The sequence below is a fragment of the Xenopus laevis genome, chromosome 8L (assembly GCF_017654675.1).
Source record: "Xenopus laevis strain J_2021 chromosome 8L, Xenopus_laevis_v10.1, whole genome shotgun sequence".
NCBI classification, from domain to species: Eukaryota; Metazoa; Chordata; class Amphibia; order Anura; family Pipidae; genus Xenopus; species Xenopus laevis.
Window position 1 is genome coordinate 97,670,622 of NC_054385.1, and position 22,886 is coordinate 97,693,507.

Genomic DNA, 22,886 nt, shown 5'->3' on the forward strand with positions numbered 1-22,886 from the left:
CTGTCCCCACAAAAAACATGTCACCCACCAACAAAGCATTTTACTCTCGCGTGTGGAGATTGTACGAATATCTGTGTCTTTTAGGAATAGATAGATCACTAGTTCTAGCAGCTAATGTTCACAAAGACCCATATACTAACAGGCCTTATCTGTGATCCTATATGAACAATGAATATTGGCTAAACATTCCCTCAGGGTTAGGGAGCTGATGTACCAGCCCCACGCAACACCTCTCCCTGGGTCTAGCCCTGTCGATGCGCTTGCGCACACTGCTTGTAACGCTTCTCCCAGGTAACGGCATTTGCAGCCAAACCTCTTTAATTGATTGGTACGGGGGGTGGGTCGTATTTAGGTACCGCCCACTGATTGACGCTACATCTTACTGTGTTCGCCGTGAATGCTTTGGCCTTTGACCAATCACAGGATAGAAACCCGTATCTTGGGACTGGATTGCCCAGACTTAGAGGCGCGGTTTCGTCCAGCAGGCTAGGTTGCAGCTTGTGTTGCGAAGGTAGCTCTGTGACGTCTGCGCTGCTGCAGTGATGGGGAGAGGGGAGCGAGGCCGGTGACCGGGTTACAGCGGGGGAGGAGAGTGATAACGTTGGACAGGCGTGTGTATGGGTGTAGCCTGCGCCGGAATGGCTGCGACTTTTGGGATTGGGGGTGCATGATAGAGGTGACCCGACCTTCCCGTTTAATGAAGAGAATCATCTCCTCCCTGTTAGTGAGCCGGGAATCGGTCATGTCTCCTGCCGGTATCCGAGAGCATTGAGGTGAGACACAAGCGGACTGACGCGCAGTCTTATTCACTTGGAGCATTTGTATCGGGGCCCTGTATTGTATTGTGGGACCATTGTTATATATATATATATGTGTGTGTGTGTGTATCTCTATGTGCATCACCTGCAGCCTCTCACCCACAACACAAACCTCTTCTCCACTCTCTCTGCTGCTTCTTACACGTCACTGGCCCAGCCTCTCCTTATCCTATAGGGGCACCCCTTTTCCCAACCGGCTCCAACCCTGAGCTGCTGTTTTGTAGTTCCTGGGGTGCAGCAAGTGGCCCTGCTAGTGCTACAGACACTATAGGGAGGGATGGGATGACTGTGTCTCATCTTGCACTAATTGTTTCTTTATATATTATCACTGTGTCATCACTGCTGAGCATTCTCTGCCCCACTCATCACACACATATTATTCATGGAGTGTCTGCAAGCTCAGCCGTTGCATAAAAGAAACCTCCATTGGTTCATGAGCATTCTTACAATTCACTGGTCTCCATGATATCAGTTTTTTTTACTGTGTGTGAATTGCTATTAGAATCACTTTCCCTTTCAGGGCCTTGTGTGTGTACAAAGATTTACTTCCTTTTTCATAACACAAATCAGCAAATAATCAGTGCATCTACTCAAACTAATTTTCATTCTAATACCATGTTTATATTCCTGATCTGCGTGGAATGCACAATATTTGTCCTGTGTTTGTATGTACACAATCTTTATGTATACTCATTCAGTAGGGAGGAGTCCAGTGCTTTGCTGTTGCTCCATAGTACTAGGCATTCCCTCCCCCAACATACAGAAGCATGACAGTAGCAAGGGGCCGCTATGCAACACACTATCCACAAGGGAAGATAACCTTTTAGTTGATAAGATTGACATTTATTATGTTAAACCCTGTCAGTGATCACTTGCTACGTTGTTTCATAATACTTTGGTAATTATTGCAGTAGGAAATTCGTAATGGCAGTATATTCTGTTATAAGCTTTTGCAAGTAGGGCCCTCTGATTCTATTTTTACTCTGTAACCCTTATATGTTAAATTATTGTGAGACTCTTTTTAATTAAAAATGAATGTAAAGTGCTGCGTAACTTGCTGGCACTATAACAGATAAATGATGCTGATGATGATGGAGGGAGACATACTGAGATTTCTTACAAAATACAGCATTAATGTATATTTTTATATAGCACTACTTATACAGCTGAACAGTGCATTAATAGGCAAATGGGTTTTATTCCAATAATAAATACAAAGTACAATTACATTCAAGATTAAGTCCCAAGTGTTAGAGACAAGAACAAAATTCCCATCCTTAGACCTTGCAATACCCAGGTTTTCTCACAATTCATTACATTATAATGTTTCTCACGTATTGTTCAATTTATATCTTCCCTTTCAATAACATTCATATTGGTTAATTTATATCTTCCCTTTTCAGTATCCACAAGTATTGTTGAGGATGGGCATCTGTTATTGTAAATCCTTCAATTCCTATAGAGGGTTATTGGCTGGTCATTAGTCACTCGCCACTCATTGCCTAGAGTCTGTTATATTGCGCACTTGTCGTTAAGTAATTTTACCTTGAAAATACCTCTGGGTCTATGTGGAAGACAACTCATAAAATATAGAAAATGGAGAGCATCTGATAAGTTGCTAAGAATCGGACATTCTATATCATACTAAAAGTTGTGAACTGCCCCTTAAAAGGGGTTGTGAACTGCCCCTTTAAAGGGGTTGTTCACCTTTGAGGTAACTTTATTATGATTTTTTTTATTATTTAAGGTTTTTGAGTTATTTTTATTCAGCATCTCTTCAATTTGCATTATAAACAATCTGCTAGCTAGGGTCCAAATGACCCTTGCAACCATGCACCGATTTGAATAAGAGACTGGAATAGTGAAGGACCTTACTAGAAAGATCAGCAGTAGTAATAAGTGTGTAGCCTTATAGAGCATTTGCTTTTTAGAAGTGGTCAGCGACGCCCATCTGAAAGCAATATCGGTCCTTTAGACAGATTCGGCAGCTTATCTGCCTGTGTATGGGGTGTCCTGACGGGCCTCTCCGATCGATATCTGGCCAAAAATCGCCCCAATATTGAGCGGGCATGTTTGATTTTCCCTTGATTGGATTAACCCAATATCGCCCTGCCTTTGGTGGGCTTATTGGGGAAAGATCTGCTTGTTTGGCAACCTCGTCAAATGAGTGGTTCTTATAGTGTATGACTACCTTAAAGCGTAACGTAGAAGTAGTCTAGAAATGCTGCACATTTGGAGTTCTGAATCAGCCCAAGGCAACCACAGCCCTTTAGCAGTCCGGATCTCTGTTTCCAAAGATGCCCCAGTAGCTCCCCAACTTCTTTTCTGCTGATTCACTGCATATGCTCTGTGCTGCTGTCACTTACTGAGCTTAGGGACCCACTCACAATATAATGTGTGTATATATATATATATATATATATATATATATATATATATATATATATATATATATATATATATATATATATATATATTATAAACTTTACAGTACAAGGCTGTTTAGTAATTAATTTAGATTCACAATACGTGGCAGCTCATAAACCAGTGCAGTTTGCATTAGCCCTGTAACATCAGCTTATACGATTCGCATAATTTTCTGCTTGAAGATTTGCAGCAACCCCTTAATTTAACTGCCCAAAGCACATTAAGCATTTGCATTGTCACTGACACTCTTGAGAAAATCCAAGATAGCAGGCTCCTGTGCACAACTTTGAAGGCCTTGACCTTTACTGTTATAGAGATGCTGGAACTTTCCATTCAGTATATAAATACGGCTTTTGTTGCCATAAACGTTTTCAAGTTTAGTTTTATTGGTCATTGAGTATCTCAGCCTTAAGTATAAAGATAGGATTATTATAAATATTGGTCATTAGTAACTCACCAGTCATTACCTAGAGGTGATTACCATAAGTACTGATTATTTTGGGACTGCTTTATTTTTTGGTGGGAACTTTTTTACTATTTCCAACAGTGACTGTAGGAACCCTTTCTACCCACCAGTGATTTGCATCGAATATCACCGATTCAGACAGGTGCATTGCTCACTGCTGCTGCTGAGTACTGGCACACAATGACCGAAGTATTTGCATACATTATGACACGATAACACATTTATCTGCTTTGATATATATGTTAATTCATTAAAATTTTTGTGACCATCGGGACATTTTTTTTCATTTTTTCCAAAAAGATTTAACTTCTGCTAGATATCCTTCTAGATTCCTCACTTCTGTCTTATAAATCAACCTTATAGTAGTTTTTAATTCAAGTATTGGTCATTTAGCATCTCAGCCTTGATATTTAGGATTATTGCATGAATTCGTTTTTAGTGTTTACCATTTACTACCAAGGAATCATAATTACAAGTTTTTTTTTTTTAAATGGTAAACTTTAATGAACAGGGTCTATGTGTGTCAGTGTGTATATGTCATCTGTGTGTTTGCACTCTTTCTTTTTACACTACTGTGGAATATGCTGGTGCTTTCTAAATGGTTGTTAAAGGGGTGGTTTGCCTTTCAGTATATTATAGAATTGCCAATTCTAAGCAACTTTTCAATTTGTCTATTTTCTGTAGTTTTTCAATTATTTGTCTTCTTCGATTGACTGTTTCTAGCTTTCAAATGGGGGGTCACTGACTCCATCCAAAAAACAAATGCTCTGTAAGGCTACACATTTAGTGTGATTGGTACTTTTTATTACTCCTCTTTCTATTCAGTTCCATTCCCATTCATATTCCATTCTCTTTTTTAAATTAATGCATGTATGCTAGAGTTATTTGGACACTTAAATCTGGATTTCTAAAATTGCAAACTGGAGAGCTGCTAAATAACTCAAAAACGACAAAGAATAGAAAATGAAAACCAATAACAAATTGTCTCAGAATATCGCTCTCTACATTATATTAAAAATTAACTCAAAAGTGAACAACCCCTTTAACAAGAATAATAAAAAATGAATTGTTCTTCTAGTAACCTTTTTTTTTTTTTTTTTTTAACCTTAACACGAATATTGCATATACAGTGAAACCTCGATTTTTCAGTGCCCTGATTTTAAGTTTTACTGCATTTTACATTTTTATTTGTGGTCCCACCAATTTATAATGCATTTTAATGGGTGCATTTCCCTTATTATAAGTAATGTTTTACCAGATTTTACATCAAAATTGTATCCCGATGTTCCAAAAACTGCTTTTTATCCTCTATGAGTGTTATTATTTGTGGAATAAAGAAGTTTAAAATACTAACCAGATGTATATTTTGCCATGGTTCTGCCTGTAAATGGTCAATTCCAATTAGTCTGCCCCTTATACAGTCCTGCAGCAATCACTTATGGCCATTTAGTCACTAAACGAGCCACTAAATAAAGGGTGTTGTAAGTATTGCCCATTGTGTAACTAGCCCTTTATTTAAAGAAAGGTAATGGTCATTTATTTACTTACCCATCATTATCTACAGTGATCCTTCATTATCTATCTGTGGAGAAACACCGTGTGAGAACCTTCTGGCCCTATTATGTTTGAATTGCCTGCACCCGGAAACATTGCCTCAGCTTGGGTGCAGACAGACACGGTGGATTTCAGTGCCAAAATCTTGTCTGTCTGCCTGCACCCAGTTGGGCCAATGTTTCCAGGTGTAGACACTTTGAGAAAGAGTGGATTCCCAGCATGCATTTCTCCACAGGCCAAGATCTTCCTTGTCTGGCCCTAGCCTAAGGGCAGAGTCATGTGTTTAGATTTGGGGGAGATTAGTCGCCGGGCGACTAATCTCCCCAAACTGCCCTCGGAGCGCTTCGTTTTCAGAAGTCTCCTCACAAGGAAGAAACTTCAGAAAACGAAGCGATCCTATCCAGGTGCCATCCCGCCGGCAATTTTCATTCTAGCCGGCGGGAAGGCAGTTCAGGGAAATTAGTCGCCCCGAAGAAGAGGAGATTTGTCGCCGGCTACTAATTTTGCCGAATCTGACCGTGTGTCGCAGCCCTTAGAGATACTTAAGTACTGTCCTTTTAGAAACTGTTATTTCATTACTTGGAAATGTTTATCACAAGCACTGTGCATTGGATGGCACAGGGAGAGATTTGCCTGAAATAACCTTTTGCGTCGGTATCAGTGTGACTCTCCAGCATTTGAATTGTGTAAGAACCAGAACATACAGTTTCTGGCAGTTGCACGACTCATAAGTTTTTGTGCTGGAGATTCTGACTGACACCAGTGCAAAGTTAATTTTGTCTAGTGGCACAGATTTCTTAAGGCTGACAAATCTATGTCCCATAACCCTTACTTTGCTTAAACACCCATGATAGATAACCTCTTGGGCTACTTTGTTTATTCATAATGTACAGACACGCTTATGAATAATAACTAATGCATGGTAGCTTAGATTTCAGCCCAGCCTTGCTCCGTGTCGATTTTCTTAATTGCCTTTTATCAGAGATAATATTTAATATTACATCAGCAGTAAATGATCGCTGCTTTTAATAATAATTTCCTTACTCCTGCTTTACTATTTTTCCATTTATGTCACATACTATGTATATGAGTTTTTTTGGTATATTTAGGCATTTGCTTGATATGCTCTTGATTAGTTTTCAGTGAAGCTACTTGGATATCTTTCATGATTACAAATGATGTCTGAATGCGGCTTCTGTACATTTCTACTGGATGACCAAATTTGTATACAGTACACATAGTGACCCTGGTTTGCTCCTACCTTGTTGAAGCACCATTGATGTGATGTCTTTGTACACTGATTCAGTCTTTGCCTTTGTTTTATCCTTTTATTTATTTAACAAGGACATTTTATCACCTGAAAATGTGTGTTTGAATATAAAATAATATTCTGTAGGCAAGAGGTAACCGTGTGAGAGCATTGTCTAGGTCTGTCTTAGTATCTTCTTGCAGATCCAGCAGACTGCCTGACGATCTCTAGACGTTTTGGTTCCCATCTCTGCTGAATTTTTCCCAACATTACTGTTGCAGCCCCCTCCTCAATGCAGGAGGAAGGGCCATGATAATGGAGGGTGCTGCCCAGTGTGTAACAGAAATGTTTCGACAATATGAGGAGAAAGAAATGTGAAGCGTAGAACAAAGATTATTTCTGAGCAGCTAACCTTTAGGGTGTGTATGTGCAGGCTCAATTCATTCCTCCATTACACTGCCATACACAGCATCTGCTGAACATGGCCCTAATTCTCCTCTCTAGGCATTTTCATATGTTTATTATAAGGCCTTTCTATCTGGCTTACATTGGCTTGGAATAGTTTTACTAGATAAATGTGATTTAGTATATATCAGCGGGAAGGTTAATTCATATGTGTTTAGACTATAAACAGGCTGCTTTCATAAAATCACTAAATGAATACATGTAGTACATATATTTAGTATTTTTGGGTGGTTGTCATGAGGTTCTTGCATGTAGCATGCAAACTTGTGATAATGTGGCAAGGCAGAAAAAAAGAAACAAATGAGGATTATTCGGTGTTTGCACAAAACTGTTTCATGCAATGGAGTTTGTAGAATGCCTGAATTATACATGTAGGGGGTTATTTATCCAAGATAGAGTTGATTTTGTTCCCAAAACATTCTTGTTTTCGAGGGTATTTTTCAGTCAAAATTAAAATTTTTGGGGTTTAAAAAGAAAACCTTTAATTTTTTTGAGTTAAAAAAAAAAAAACCTTTGAATTTTTCCATGTTTATTATGCCCCAAAGCTGGAAATCGCTTGAATCCAAAAATAGCTAAAACCTATTGAGGTCATGTCGAGTCAATGGCAGAGGTCCCTTGAACCATTTGAAAATGTTTGTAGTTTTCATGATGTCTGGTTCTTTTTTTTTTTTCGCCAAACACAAAATCAATTCAAGTTATTCACATTCAAGTTTTTTCATAAATTATAAAACATTTGAGTTGTGAGTTCATTTGAGGTTTAAAAAACTTCACGAACCTCTAAAATTCGACCTTTGATAAATACCCCCTTAGAGTAACAGGTAATACGTAAGCATGCAGCGAATATGTTACCTTAAGTACTTTTGCAGGAAATGAAAATAAGGTTCAGTGATTGAAACTCCTGGCTTGTAGAAGTAATGTGGGACTGTTGTAGCCATAAGTCTGATATATACAGGCAGCAATGCCAGCTTCCCTGATTGGCTGCATTTATTACTCTCCTGCAAACGATCCATTCACCTAGATTGTAATTTGTATGGGGCAGGTCCATCATCCCTCATATCACTTACTACTTGATCTAATCATTCATTGCAGTTATTGCTGCACAAAGGTTTTTTTGCCAGGTATATTATTGGATCGGATTTTTTTTTATAATACATGACCAAATATAATAATTTTCATCTCATGTGTTTGTTTTACTTTTAGGACTTGTTTGAAAATCAGATGATGTTTTGTGTCACATTCATATAAACATATAGAACATTTTAAAGGGTTCACAAACTTTTAAACATGACTGTATATATGCCTGGAAACCATGGTTAAAAGCAATTTAGTGCTTATAAATTATATTCAAATTACCTGTATTGCAAAGAAATGCATTGTGTTGTTAAATGTATAACAGTAGAAGAGCACATTATGTTATTATTTTTTTTTCATAGGTTAGCCTATGATTAAGGATTACAATCCCGAAATGCGTTAGGCAGTTTACAGCAGTTTTCCCAATAAACTATATCCAGAAGTGCCGTCTGTCTGCCGAGTTTTTGATAGCTCAAGAATATCCCGGTATTTAGCACCATCCATCTTTCCATCTTTGTGGTGATGGTGTGGGGTTTGTGCCAGACATAGCATTTTCCTTGGTGGCCAAAAAGTCCAATTTTAATCTCATCTGACCAGAGCACCTTCCTCCATACATTTGGGGAGTCACCCACATGCCTTTTGACAAACTCAAAATGTGCCTTCTTATTTTTAACTTTAAGTAATGGTTTTTTTCTGGCCACTCTTCCATAAAGCCCAGCTCTATGTAGTGTACGGCTTATTGTGGTCCTATGGACAGATACTCCAGTCTCTGCTGTGGAACTCTGCAACTCCTTCAGGATTACCTTTGGTCTGTGTGCTGCCTCTCTGATTAATGCACTCCTTGCCCTGTCTGTGAGTTTTGGTGGGCGGCCCTCTCTTGGCAGGTTTTTTTGTGGTACCATTGTTGTGGTACCATGTCAGAAAAGGTGTGTTTATACTTACATATCACGTGACACTAAAGCTGGCCATAGATGTTGAGATTTGTAAAAGATCCGATCGTCATCGTGAGACCACGATTGTCTCGGAACGATCGTACGAATTGTCCATCAACTAAAAAGACCGATTTGCCAGGAAAATAAAGGGTATCTGCCTGCTTGGCCCTGCAAACATAGATAGATTGCACTGGGACCGACAAAGATTTTTTTAACCTGGGCGATAAATTTCCTGACAGAAAAATCGTAAGTTGTTCGATCGTTCGAATCCCACTAACCGCACAATAATTTCGAAGGATTGGTCGGACTTCACTAAAACGGGTCATTCGGCAAGTGAAATCTTTGCATCTATGGGGAGCTTTCGATTGCACACAGGTGGACTTCATTTCACTAATTAGATGAATTTTGAAGGTAATTGGTTGCACCAGGATTGTTTTAGGGGCTTCATGGCAAATGGGGTGAATGCATATGCACATGCCAATTTTCAGTTTTTTTTTTAATTCTTTTTTTTTTTTTATATATATATATATATTTCTCATTTCACATCAAATTAGACTATTTTGTTTAGATCCATCACATAAAATAAGAAACATTGAAATTACAGGTTGGAATGTAACAAAATAGGTAAAGAAGGGGGTGAATACTTTTGCAAGGCAGTGTATTAACTAGCTATAACCCTTCTCCAACCCATCTTGGCTAAGGAGGACTATTTTTATGCAGTACTGAAAATCAATATTGTATTACAAACAATACCTGTCCTGCTACAATAACCCAGACGTAGTTCCTATTCTATACCATTCAGGGGGTTTACAACAAATTGACTTGCAGCTATCTTGAATTGGTCTTTATTTTAAATTGATTTCTAATCTACAGTTCTTTTGTTAAGCTTGACCGAGATTCCACTAATATTCCTGGGAATTGTTTGCTGGTCTGATTCTGCATGAACATGAAGATAGTGAGCTCAAGCTTACTGGGATATATATTATGATGAGTGTAGCTCACTGATTTCTTATCTGAATCAACACTGTAGTGAACCGTATGGACAGATCCATGCAGAATGTATTTGTATTCTTGCTATGAAAAATGTGGGTCACCCCAGTGCAACATACTTTTTACAATGAGCATTGTGGTTCATCTTATATTGTTCAGCATTAATAGTTTATCAGGTTTTTTTTTTGTTTACCTACTCTATGTATCAACACATTGACTAAAGCCCACAAAAGTTTATGGCTATATATGTTGTATTATATGCTAAACTTATTGTACCAACCCAGAAGTTCAGCCATCTTATGACCGTAATGAGCCATGCCTTCAAAGCTGTCCAGCTACTTCCTATTTTCTTTATTGTTAGACCATCTATTGCATGACACTCACATTCTGTGCTAAACTGAGAGGTTGTCAAATATCTAAACAATAACAGAAATTTACATAGACACTGTTTAAGGGGGTTATTTATTAAACCTTGAATTTTTCTGGTTGGGCTTTTTGGGGCAAACTCAAATTTTTCATGGAAAAAAAGATGTATTCTACCCCAATGCTGCAAAAAGTCAGAATCTGAAAATCGGCCATCTTACACCTGTCGAGGTCCTATATAAGTCAATGGGAGAGGTCATGTTATCGTGGTCATGGATTTATACCAAAAAACTGACCTTTTCGGGGTTTTCGGGTAAAAACTCAAAAAAACTGAGTGGTTGGGGGGGGGGGGGGAAGCCAGAAAAATACGAGTGATTCAGGTTTTCTCTTGATTTTATTGAGTCTTTTCACAATCCGGTTAAATCTAGGTTTTTTTTATTTTTTGTTAATAGATAAGCTAAAATCAGGCATGAGAGTTCAGTCAAGCTTTTTTTTATTAAAGTTATGAGATAAATTTGGATTTTGGTAAATAACCCCCTGTTCAAATTCAGTTAGTTGATTAGTTTGGTATTGTATAAAACTGTACACTGTGGCCAGTTATGTCCTGATGACTATTGCTTCTTCCTTCTAGTGCTACTGTCTCCTAAAAGGCTGCCAAGTAACCTTGCCACTTACAAGAGTAACCTTGAAAAATAGCACTAATTGTGCCTCAAATGTTCCCATGAGAGATGGAATAACCAACTCTGCAGAAAAAGCATTATCCTCTGCAGTTAGCTCATATTTCTCAGAATCTGTGCTCGTTTTTGTCACATGACTTCAATGTTGATGTATTTTGGTAATATGTCTAGTTCATTTTTACACAAGGTAATGTATGATTCCGTGTATTTGCCTGCATGTGATGCATTTGCAAAAAGCATGTAGAGACAGCACTCAAAAGACTAAAGAAACCCTTTGCTTGCTCCTGATAAGGGCGTGACATGCAGGCAAAGAATGCTGATGTTTAAATTTGAATTGTTTGTCTCTTACCTCTTTGGGCATGTTGATAAAAAAAAAAGAATGAATGAATTTAACATGTGTATAGTCTGTTTAGTGTGTAAGGGTATACAACAAAAAAATAAAAATTAGAGACCCTGTCCTGCTGGATGAAAAAGTAAATGATCAGAACTTACCTTCAGGGAAAGAACAACCAGTAGATCCAGAGATATAGTGCCCTTTGATACAGGTATGGGACCTGTTACCCAGAATGCTTGGGACTTGGGGGTTATCTGGATAACTGATCTTTCCGTAATTTGGGTCTTCATACCTTAAGTCTACTAGAAAATCCTTTAAACATTAAGTAAACCCAATAAAGATTAATTATATCTCTGTTAAGTTCAATTGCAAGGTACTATTTTGCAATTACAGCGAAAAAGTTTAAACATTTGGATTTTTTGGATAAAGTGGAGTCTATGGAGTCTTCCAACTTGCCCTTGCTCATCTTGACTTCTAAGCTTCTTACATTTTCACTGACAGTCACATTATGGGCATAATATTATCAGCTACCTATATCTTTGGATCTACAATTATTTTGTTGTGGTTTTACATTAAAGGTAACCTCTAATCATGTATTTTTTTCTATGCTCGCCTGCATTTTCAGTACATGCAAAAAATCAATGATTCATTTGAATGAGTTCCTCATTTTTTATCTAGCTGTAAACATACTCATGCTGTGAATCACTGCAGGTTTTACCTGGTTGGTTCCAGCACCAACATCAAGTTCACCAGTCTGTAATAGACAACTGGTAAAGTGGATGGTTTGGTTGGTTTCAGCAGCAAAATATGTAGTTTGAGGAGGCCCATCAGGAAAATATTTGAAATTATACTATAATAAAACAATAGGAATACAATTAATTCACCTATTTAAATAAATGAACATCAGCTATAGTTTGGGTGCCTGTTTAATAACATTGAATGTTCCCCTATAAGTTTGTAAAAGGATTATTACCTGCATCCAAATATATCTGGACATTTAATTCAAAAGGGGGTTTAACAATCAGTATCAAGCACCAAAGGCTCCTTCTTTTCCAGGATCAATGTAATTCCCATTAAAAGGGATTCTGTTATTTGTTTTTGTTTCTAATTTACACCGTTTACCCTGCAAACAATTCACTCTACCATGTAAAATGTAATTCTTAACCCAAGAAGTGTATGTTTTTTAGTTGTAATATTGGTGTGTAGGCAGCCATCTCAGGTCATTATGCCTGGTCATGTGCTTTCAGACAGAGCCAGTGCTGCACCATGGAACTCCTTTTTGATGGGCTATTGTTTCTCCTACTCGATGTAACTGAAGGAGTCGCAGTGGGATATGGCTTTTTACTATTGAGTTCTGTTTTTATATGCACCAGGGAGCTGTTATCTGGTTACCTTCCCCTTGTTCTGCTGATAGGCTGCTTGGGGGAAGGGGGGGATATCACTCCAACTTGCAGTGCAGCAGTAAAGAATGACTGAAGTTTATCAGAGCCCAAGTCACATGACTGGGGGCACTTGGGAAACTGACAATATGTCAAGCCCCATGCCAGATTTCAAAATTAAATGTAAACAAATCCGTTTGCTCTTTTGAGAAATGGATTTCAGTGCAGAAGTCTGCTGGAGCAGCACTATTAACTGATGCGTTTTGAAAAAAGCATATTTTCCCATGACAGTATCCCTTTAAAAATCCTTAACCATGCATAGTTCATAATAGCAATGTTCCTTAATTTATACATTCATTAATGCATTTCATTTATAATTTTATTAGCTAAACCATAATCAACATATTGCTACTTCCTAAAATTCCGATAATCAATAATAATCTGCTTACTGATAGTTCAACAAAAATCAATTATGGGGTAACTGCTGTCTATACAGCGAGTACTGTGCACTGGTCCAATTAAACCAAAGTAAATATCAAAGACATGCACAGTTTCTCGCTTAAAAACATTTATTGGTGCATATATACCACAAAAATTGACATATCAATGTTCAAATCACACACACCACAAAGCAGTGTCCCCCCCCCAGTCTGCCTACCTGTTGTTAGCCACACCCTCCTGACGCGTTTCGCGCTATTGGGCGCTTCATCAGAGGAGGTGTGGCTAGTGCTGGTCATATCCCTTAAGTACCCGCTGGATTACTTAATGCAGGTTCTAGGGTTGGATACATGCACAATGATTACCAGCAGAATTAATTTCTACAGGTTCGGGGGTGACATATGTGTTACATACAAATCCAAAAAGTCTATTCAATTTGCCACTGTGTACCCATTAACCCCAGTTTTCTACTTATATTATATTTCATTTCAATCCACATTGTAACATTATCTTTATTTACCTGCATTAAGTAATCCAGCGGGTACTTAAGGGATATGACCAGCACTAGCCACACCTCCTCTGATGAAGCGCCCAATAGCGCGAAACGCGTCAGGAGGGTGTGGCTAACAACAGGTAGGCAGACTGGGGGGGAGACACTGCTTTGTGGTGTGTGTGATTTGAACATTGATATGTCAATTTTTGTGGTATATATGCACCAATAAATGTTTTTAAGCGAGAAACTGTGCATGTCTTTGATATTTACTGATAGTTCACAATAAATTTACTTTGCACATACAATTAGCAATGAACAAATGTGCTTTTTTGATAAGAGCTTTAAAAAGTTTTTTCCTATCACTTTAAAATATCTGTTTACTTGTTTCAAATCTTTTGGTATTATACAGATACATTGGTTTCTTATTTAAGCTTCCTATCAAATGCAAATTATTCCCTACTAAAAAATACTGTAACTAGAAGTAATTTGAGACATAAAAGCAGGAGTTTAATCCTTAAAGCAATTTAAAGGATTAAATAGCCTTGTATTCTCTTATTCTGGATTTCAATGTGTGGGTTGTACAGCTCAAATACTGCAAACAACATGTTTACTATTACAATGAATAAAATGTCTAAAGTATATATTGCATTACTTACACATTTTATAGCAACTTTTTATATTTAACCATTTCTACTTTGCTTTTGTAAAGAACAGACCTGCTAAAATTTCATGAAGTCAGAGTTCTTGTAGCAATATATTTAAATGAACGTGGATCCATTACTGAAGACAAAAGCAAAATACCTAATAAGTGCCTTACATTTTTTAATTATGTCCCTAGATTGGTAGAATTCTATCATTTTACATGTATTCTATTACATGTGTAAATAATTTTTTTATTTTTACTTTTTTTAACGTCTCTGCCTTTAATATCAAAAACTGAACACTTGCTTTTTGTTTTCTGGCATTAAAAACTGTTGCTCCTGAATACTTCTAAAAATGGGGAGACCAACATATTCCTAGTACTGGCATGGGACCTGTTATCCAGAATGCATGGGACCTTAGGTTATCCAGATAACAGATCTTGAATTTGATTGAATTCCATTGATATTTTCTGTCTTTTGTAGGTAAAATTGTTCATTCTGATCATGTTACTTTGCTACTTTTTGTGTAGTGAACAAACTGTATAAGATAACAAGGTTGACTTGGTAACATTGTATCCTGTATAATGCCAAGTGTGACTGAATGGAAGCAAATCCTGCCAACAGTATTTCATAAACTCATTTAAAACAGGTTGTTATAGTGTAAAAGAAAGGACCAACTTCTTATGACTACCCTTGGTTTGTTAATGAGTTTTTTTTGAGTGTACATTTTGAAGTTTTTACCGGACCTCTTCCATCATTCTTTGTCACAGTTTGATAATTATGGCTATCTCTACTCTTGGCGAGAAGCTACCATTGTATGTAGAATAAGGAAAGGAATACATCTCAAATGTTCCAGTAGTTTTCTTGAGCAGGCTGATCTGCTCGCTCGCTGGTGGAAATTTTCACGGGAAAGCTGCTGGAGGCTGGACTCATGAGAGAGGTACCAGAAACAGGTCTAGATATTAAATCGGAGCTCACCCTTCTCAATGAACCGTCTCTCTCTTCGGTCGCAGCTCTCGCGGGATCCTCCTCACTTCGTTGGAGAGTTAACTTCAGTGCACAGATTTACCCCGTTTCACGGCGCAGAACGAAGGAATCACGAGACGGTATAACAATACCGTCTCTTGTGATTCCTTCGTTCTGCGCCGTGAAACGGGGTAAATCTGTGTCATGAGAGAGGTACCTCCGTTTCAGAGTCTAAAATACAATACTGAAAAAATTGTTTCCACCAGGTACTCTAGTTTCCACCAACAAAAAAGTAACTGATTCATTGTGCTGTGTGGATGTGATAGAGACCGACCTTAGATTCAGTAACGTAACTAGAGGGGGACAGGCCCTGGCGTTGGACGTGCAGCTGGGCCCCATGCCCCCTCCGTATGATATTTTCTGCTCTAAATCCAGTGGTACACGAGCTGCCGGGGGGCCCTGAGTGGGTGCGGGCCCTGGCCCATTCGCACCCCCTGCTCCCCCCAGTAGTTACGCCACTGCTTAGATTGAAAGCTTTAGTGAGGCAGGGGCTAATGTGAATGATCAACAATTTTTGTTAATTGTTGTGTAAATGTTTCTGTTAACTTGCAAAACTTGTAGTAGTAATCGACTATTTCACAAAATGTTTGTATAGTTCGTAGTAGAATGTAATGATAAATTCTCTGCTTTACTGTGTCATTAGTTCAGGAGTAATTTGGGAGCATGTTTATGGTTTTAGATTTCTGAAGGCAATGATTACATGAAGCTGTGTAGGTAGACGTATCCTGCAGTACTGATGTTAGTAATAAGCTGCCTTGGGGCTTTGTATTTGTTATATTCTATGGCTAATGACATGTTACGCAAACCTCAGCTCTTTAACTTTTCGCTGCAGTGCTATTTAACACTTTGTATTGTCATTGTTTTGACTGTGCATTCTAAAATGTAACACTTTGATTCATATTAAAAAAAAAACCTAAAAACAGAGAACGTCTCTGAGCTCAAATATAGAACATAAACTTAAAGAACCGGTAACATCAAAAAAAAATAATATATTTTTTTTAAAATTCGTTGGAATACATCGAAAAAAAAAAACCCAAGACAAATTAAACTTTCAAATCGCAAAGTCTTTTAAGAAGTCTATTAAGAAATAACTTAGCGAAACTCTGATTGCGCTCCTCTTCAGAAAGCGATCGGACGATCCATCATGCGGCACTCAATTTCGCCTCCCTGCCATCCGTATAGGAGATAGCCAGGGAGGAGAAATCAAGTGCCGCACGATGGATCGTCCTCGTGTTGCCTTTTCTGAAGAGGAGCACAAGTGGAGTTTCGGTAAGCTATTTCTTAAAGGAACAGAATCAAAAAATAAAAGTGTTTTAAAGTAATGAAAATTTAATGCAGTGTTGCCCTGCACTGGTAAAACTGTTGTTTGCTTAAGAAACACTACTGTTGTTTATATAAATAAGCTGCTGTGTAGCAATGGGGGCAGCTATTCAAAGGACAAAAGGCTGGGGTTACACAGCAGATAGTTTATATGAACTATAGTAGTGTTTCTGAAGCAAACTGATAAGTTTTACCAGTGCAGGGCAACAGTACATGATATTTTCATTACTTTAAAACACTTAAATTTTTTGATGTTACTGTTCCTTTAATAAAGACTGCGATTTGAACTTTTTTTTTAAATTTTTTTTGTTACTGGTCCTTTAACTTACATAGTTACATAGTTACATAGTTAAATTGGGTTGAAAAAAGACAAAGTCCATCAAGTTCAACCCCTCCAAATGAAAACCCAGCATCCATACACACACCCCTCCCTACTTTTAATTAAAATTCTATATACCCATACCTATATTAACTATAGAGTTTAGTATCACAATAGCCTTTAATATTATGTCTGTCCAAAAAATCATCCAAGTCATTCTTAAAGGCATTAACTGAATCAGCATCACAACATCACCCGGCAGTGCATTCCACAACCTCACTGTCTTGACTGTGAAGAACCCCCTACGTTGCTTCAAATGAAAGTTCTTTTCTTCTAGTCTAAAGGGGTGGCCTCTGGTACGGTGATCCACTTTATGGGTAAAAAGGTCCCCTGCCATTTGTCTATAATGTCCTCTAATGTACTTGTAAAGTGTAATCATGTCCCCTCGCAAGCGCCTTTTTTCCAGAGAAAACAACCTCAACCTTGACAGTCTACCCTCATAATTTAAGTCTTCCGTCCCTCTAACCAATTTAGTTGCACGTCTCTGCACTCTCTCCAGCTCATTTATATCCCTCTTAAGGACTGGAGTCCAAAACTGAACTGCATACTCCAGATGAGGCCTCACCAGGGACCTATAAAGAGGCATAATTATGTTTTCATCCCTTGAGTTAATGCCCTTTTTTATGCAAGACAGAGCTTTATTTGCTTTAGTAGCCACAGAATGACACTGCCCAGAATTAGACAACGTGTTATCTACAAAGACCCCTAGATCCTTTTCATTTAAGGAAACTCCCAACACATCGCCATTTAGTGTATAACTTGCATTTATATTATTTTTGCCAAAGTGCATAACCTTGCATTTATTAACATTGAACCTCATTTTCCAGTTTGCTGCCCAGTTTTCCAATTTAGACAAATCACTCTGCAAAGTGGCAGCATCCTGCATGGAACCTATAGTTCTGCACAATTTAGTATCATCTGCAAAAATAGAAACAGTACTTTCAATGCCCACCTCCAGGTCATTAATAAACAAGTTGAAAAGCAAGGGACCTAGTACAGAGCCCTGCGGTACTCCACTAACAACACTGGTCCAATTAGAAAATGTACCTATATGTACTGTATTTCAGTACATATATTCTGATCCAACACTCTGATCCAACACTCCTAACAGGATCCTGAAGAGGATCCTGCTGTTCCAATCATTTTCCATTTCTTCTGATCTTTGCACCCTTAATTATGTGAATATGCTTTAACTTAACCACTGGATATGTCTATGCTCTGTGTATGTATCTAATATTCCTGGTAGGTCAAGCTATTTTACAACTTTGGACCCTTAAAGGGGTTGTTCACCTTCCAACCACTTTTTCAGTTTCAGTTGTTTTCAGATTGTTCACCAGGAATAAAGAATTTTTTTCAAATACATTCCATGTTTTTTTACAATTTTCCCAAAATTGTAATTTAAAGTGTAATGTTCCTGACTGGTGTTTGAGTCTGGCAGTGAGTAATTCAGGCGCAGACTCTGAACTGTTACAATTTGCTACATTAGTTGACACATTTCTCAGCAGCATCTGTGCAATATTAGCAACTATTGTATCAATTCTAACAGCTGCCTTTAATGAAATGAATGACATCAGAAGGTGAAAAATTTAACTTTACACTTTAATTTTAGAAAAATAACCACAACTAGAATAAAGAAAGCTATTGAAAAAAGTATTTTCTTTTCTTCTTTTTGTAAAGGCTAACTTCACGTAGAGTTATTGCTCATGCTTATGGCTGTTCAGCAGACATAGACATAAATTATATTGTTTTGCTATGGTTCCTTGTAACTTCCTTATCATTGTAGTAGATGATAATGTAGTGTGGGGTATAGGGCATTGGCTTAAATGTGCTTTGCTTCTACTTTTATTATGTGATTTTCAGACTATTTTGGTTTAAGGGACAATATTTCGGGCAGAGCCTTCTAAATAGTTTATAACAAAGTAACAAATATATAGAAACACTGTTTTAAAAGGGTTGTTCCAAAAAATTTCAGATAGTACACAAGAAATGAAGACTTTTTCAGTAGCTATTTCTAATATTTTTTACTTTATTTTTCTAAAAAATAAAGTTTAATGTTCCTGTCTCTGGTGTTTTTTAGGCTGGTAGCTCAGTAATCAAGATGCAGACTCTGAACTTATAGTTTGCTACATTAGTTGATACGTTTCTAAGCATTTCTGTAATGTTATCAGAAATTGTATCAATTATAACAGTTTCTTTTTAAAGGGGTTGTTCACCCTCCAGGCATTTATTTCAGTTGTTTTCAGAAAGTTGAATGTTCAGTCTCTGGTGTCTGTCTATCAGCTCAGTAATTCAGGTGCAGATTCTGAACTGTTACAGTTTGTTACATTAGTCTATGCATTTTCAGCAACATTTTCTGCAGTATTAGTAAGTATTGTATCAATTATAACAGCTGCCTTTAATGACACTCAGAGAGTCTGCTCAACTAGGACAAACATAAGAAATGTATTAACTAAATGTATCAATTTAGGACAGTTTACAGAGTCTGTGATTTCCTCCCTCCCATGCAGAGCTGCTTCAGAAAGACATAAGAAGTTATAAGTGTTATCTTTCAGTCTCTTCCTTTTTCTTCCACTCTTTCTTCTAGAATTCACCTTTGCTCTCTCAGATTTGACGGTTAAAGTGGACCTGTCATCTACACATAAAAAGCTGCATAATGAAAGTCCTTTGCAAATTAAATATGAAACCCCAAAAAAATTTTCATTACAACATCCATACCTGTTATAAAGGTGTTTAAATATCTAAACTGTCAATCAAATATTACCTGCCCCGCCTCTATGCCCGTGGCATAGAGGAGGGGCAGTCAATTACTTTCACTTTCCATTCAGCACTTCCTACATGTCACTGCTCTCCCCACATTCCCCCTTCCCTCCTCAGGCTCTATAATTGTGTAGGGCACTGCACATGGACATTAGGTCCCCCATTCTGGTGCATACACAAGGTTTTGGGGTGATACACAATTTCCCTTAATAACCGTGTCCATAAAATGGCTGCTGCCTGCTTTCTGTGATTGTATAATTCCAAGACAGAAGGAAACAAAATTTAAATAATAAATACAGTGTAAGTAAAGTTTATTTTGCTCAACTAACATGATAGAAAAGAATTTGAAGTTATTTCTTAGGGTGACTGGTCCCCTTTAACTTATAAATGTCACTGTGATGACATTTTTATAGAATCTAGAACTTTAAATATGTGAATTGTGCCTAAACCTGTTCATTATTTTATGTCTTCAAAATTTCAATAAACTTGAATTAAAAAAAAAAGTTACAAATGGAAAGCAATTTTTTTAAAAAAAAGTCTTTATTTCTAGTGTGCTATCTGAAATCACCTGATAAAAGTGTTTGATGGTGAGCAACCCTAAAACCTTAAATTAAAGCGATGTCTTAAAGGGGTTGTTCGCCTTTAAATAACTTTTAATATGATGTAGAGAGTTAAATTCTGAGAAAATTTGCAATTGGTTTTCATTTTATATTATTTGTGGTTTGTAAATTATTTAGCATTTTACTCAGCAGTTCTCCAGTTTGCAATTTCAGCTATCTGGTTGCTAGGGTCTAAATTACCCTAGCAGCCATGCACTGATTTGCATAAGAGACTGTGAAATCAATAGGAGAGGGCCCCATTAGAAAGGTGGGTAACAAAAAGCAGCATTAACAATAAATTTGTAGCCTTATGGAGCATTTATTCTAAAGACTAAAACCATCAATGTGTATCGCTCTGGATGTGATTGTTTCTTTGCTATTAAAGTTGAAGTTCACTTTGGGTAAAATATGTTTCAATAAAATTAACTTGTCATTGAAATAATTTTCTGTAAAAAAAAATTCCCTGTTCTCCTTTTTTTTTTCTCCTGCTGCTGCACAATAACTTGTCTTAATAAAGTCTACTTGGAAGGTAGACTGCTCATGTGTCAGCATGTCGGCATTCTCTGTTGGTCATTGGACCGACTAGCAAAAAATGTTAGCTCTCTCCCTAGGTTCACCCCGTTTAAAGGAGAACTAAACCATAAAAATGAATGTGGCTAGAAATGCTATATTTTACTTATTGAACAGCCTAGAGGTTCAGCATATCTATAGCAGTAATGATCCAGGCCTTCATAGTTGTCACAGGAGTTTCCATCTTGGGTTTGTTTAGGAGTGTCTGAGACACACACATGCTCAGTGAGCTTTGAGCAGCTGTTGAGAATTTAAATTTAGGGGTTGTCACAAATCATCGAGCAGAAAATGTGGTTTGTCTGTAGTAAAAGCTGATTATTAAATAATAATGCTAATTGTGCTGGTTACTGAGATGCCAGTTACATATAATCTGAATTATTTACTAATCGGCCTTATATTGTGATATTTATTTGATAGAAATTGTTTCCTTATTATACATTCAGTTAATAGTCATTAACGAACAGCAGCCCAGAGCATGTACATTGAATCAGCAGAAAAGAATATGGGGGGGCTACAGGGCCATCTTTAGCAACACAGATCTTTATTGCTAAAGGGCTGTGGTTGCCTTGGACTGGTATCGAAGCCCAAAATATAATGTACAGCATGTCTGCCCTACCTCTTTAGTTAAGCTTTAGCTCTCCTTTAAAGGGTAATTAAATGCCTAGCTACATAAGTGTTCTGTTTATGGCAAATGACTCCAAATTAAGCTCCTTGGACTTTCTGTATTTCTATGGCATGGCCTCCCTTCTCCCCAGCGCCCAGGCTTAAGTGGAAGTGTAGGGCTCTGCTCTGAGCTGTAGAGAAGCTTCATCGGTCTACAATAAAAGTCTAAATAAAGTCAATTAATATGATGTACCATTTCTGAAATAATGAATTTACTCTTCACTATGCCAATCTCTCTTCGGAAGTCAGAAGTATGATTTTGATTGACATATCCAATATATATTTTAGGTGGGGCACCCTTTCCTAGCAAATGTATTAGTGCTTACTCAAATAACTGATTCCAGCACAATCTTAACAAAATAACTGACTGGCACAAATTCTGCATGTAGAGAGACAGGATTACTGGTGATTTTGAGAGTGAGCTCTATATATCTTCTAGGCAAAAGGAGTGCCCCCAATGGGTATATTATATTTAACTATACATCAAAATCAGGCTCTCAACTCCTGCCGAAGAGAGAATGTAGAGAAACAGACGCGGAGTGGGATAGAGAAGAGTAACTTAATTGAGAGATTCTACATCATTTTAAATTGAATATATTTAGAATATTTCTTGTTTCAGTATGATGAAACTTATAGTAAAGGGAATGTCAACCAAAAAAAAAATGTTTTGCCTAATAAAACAAAATATAAATCTAAGCAACTTTAAAATATTCATTAAATTTTTCTATGGTTTGTAAGTTATTTGTATATGTAATGCTTTTGAAGGCAGTGTGTCTGCCCCTTTCTATTCACTACCCTGGTGGCTCAGACTACTGATACAATGTAAGTCAAGGAAGTGGATTAACAGACCTGTCTTTGCCGGGGAACTAAGATTTTGTCAAAATTGTTTAAAAAGCAACAACCAGGAGTTAAACTATGGATGTATGTTGTCTTTTATTATTAAATTCATAATTATTATTAAATTATTATTATTATTTATATTATTTTTTATTTTGGGGTAGAATTGCCCTTTAAGTTTTCATATTTACTATACTTGCCCTTTTAATGTGCATATGTATCAATACATGTATGGGGTAGTATGCTACACATATGCTTGTACTTCACCCATGGGGATAAGGACAAGTAGAGTTCCATGGAAGCCAAATAGTTTATAGTATAGCATAGTATAAGATGATTACTTAAAATGATGGCTAGTAGGTAATCATCACTGTCTTATTTTACCTATTTCACTTTTAATCCTCATTTTTACTGGTTGTACCTCTCTTTTCTGTACCT

General features: G+C 37.2%; 1 protein-coding gene across 2 annotated transcripts in view; it reads left to right on the forward strand.

The window, feature by feature from the left end:
• Window positions 1–401: 401 nt before the first annotated feature.
• The window catches only part of ttbk2.L (tau tubulin kinase 2 L homeolog), a 59,450-nt gene continuing 36,965 nt past the window's right edge, over window positions 402–22,886 (forward strand). The window contains exon 1 of one of the 2 annotated variants that reach the window (XM_018231059.2): window positions 402–773. The gene's annotated coding sequence lies outside the window, so the exon portion shown is untranslated. The remainder of the gene's footprint in view (window positions 774–22,886) is intronic. The other variant, XM_018231060.2, reaches the window with a different exon arrangement.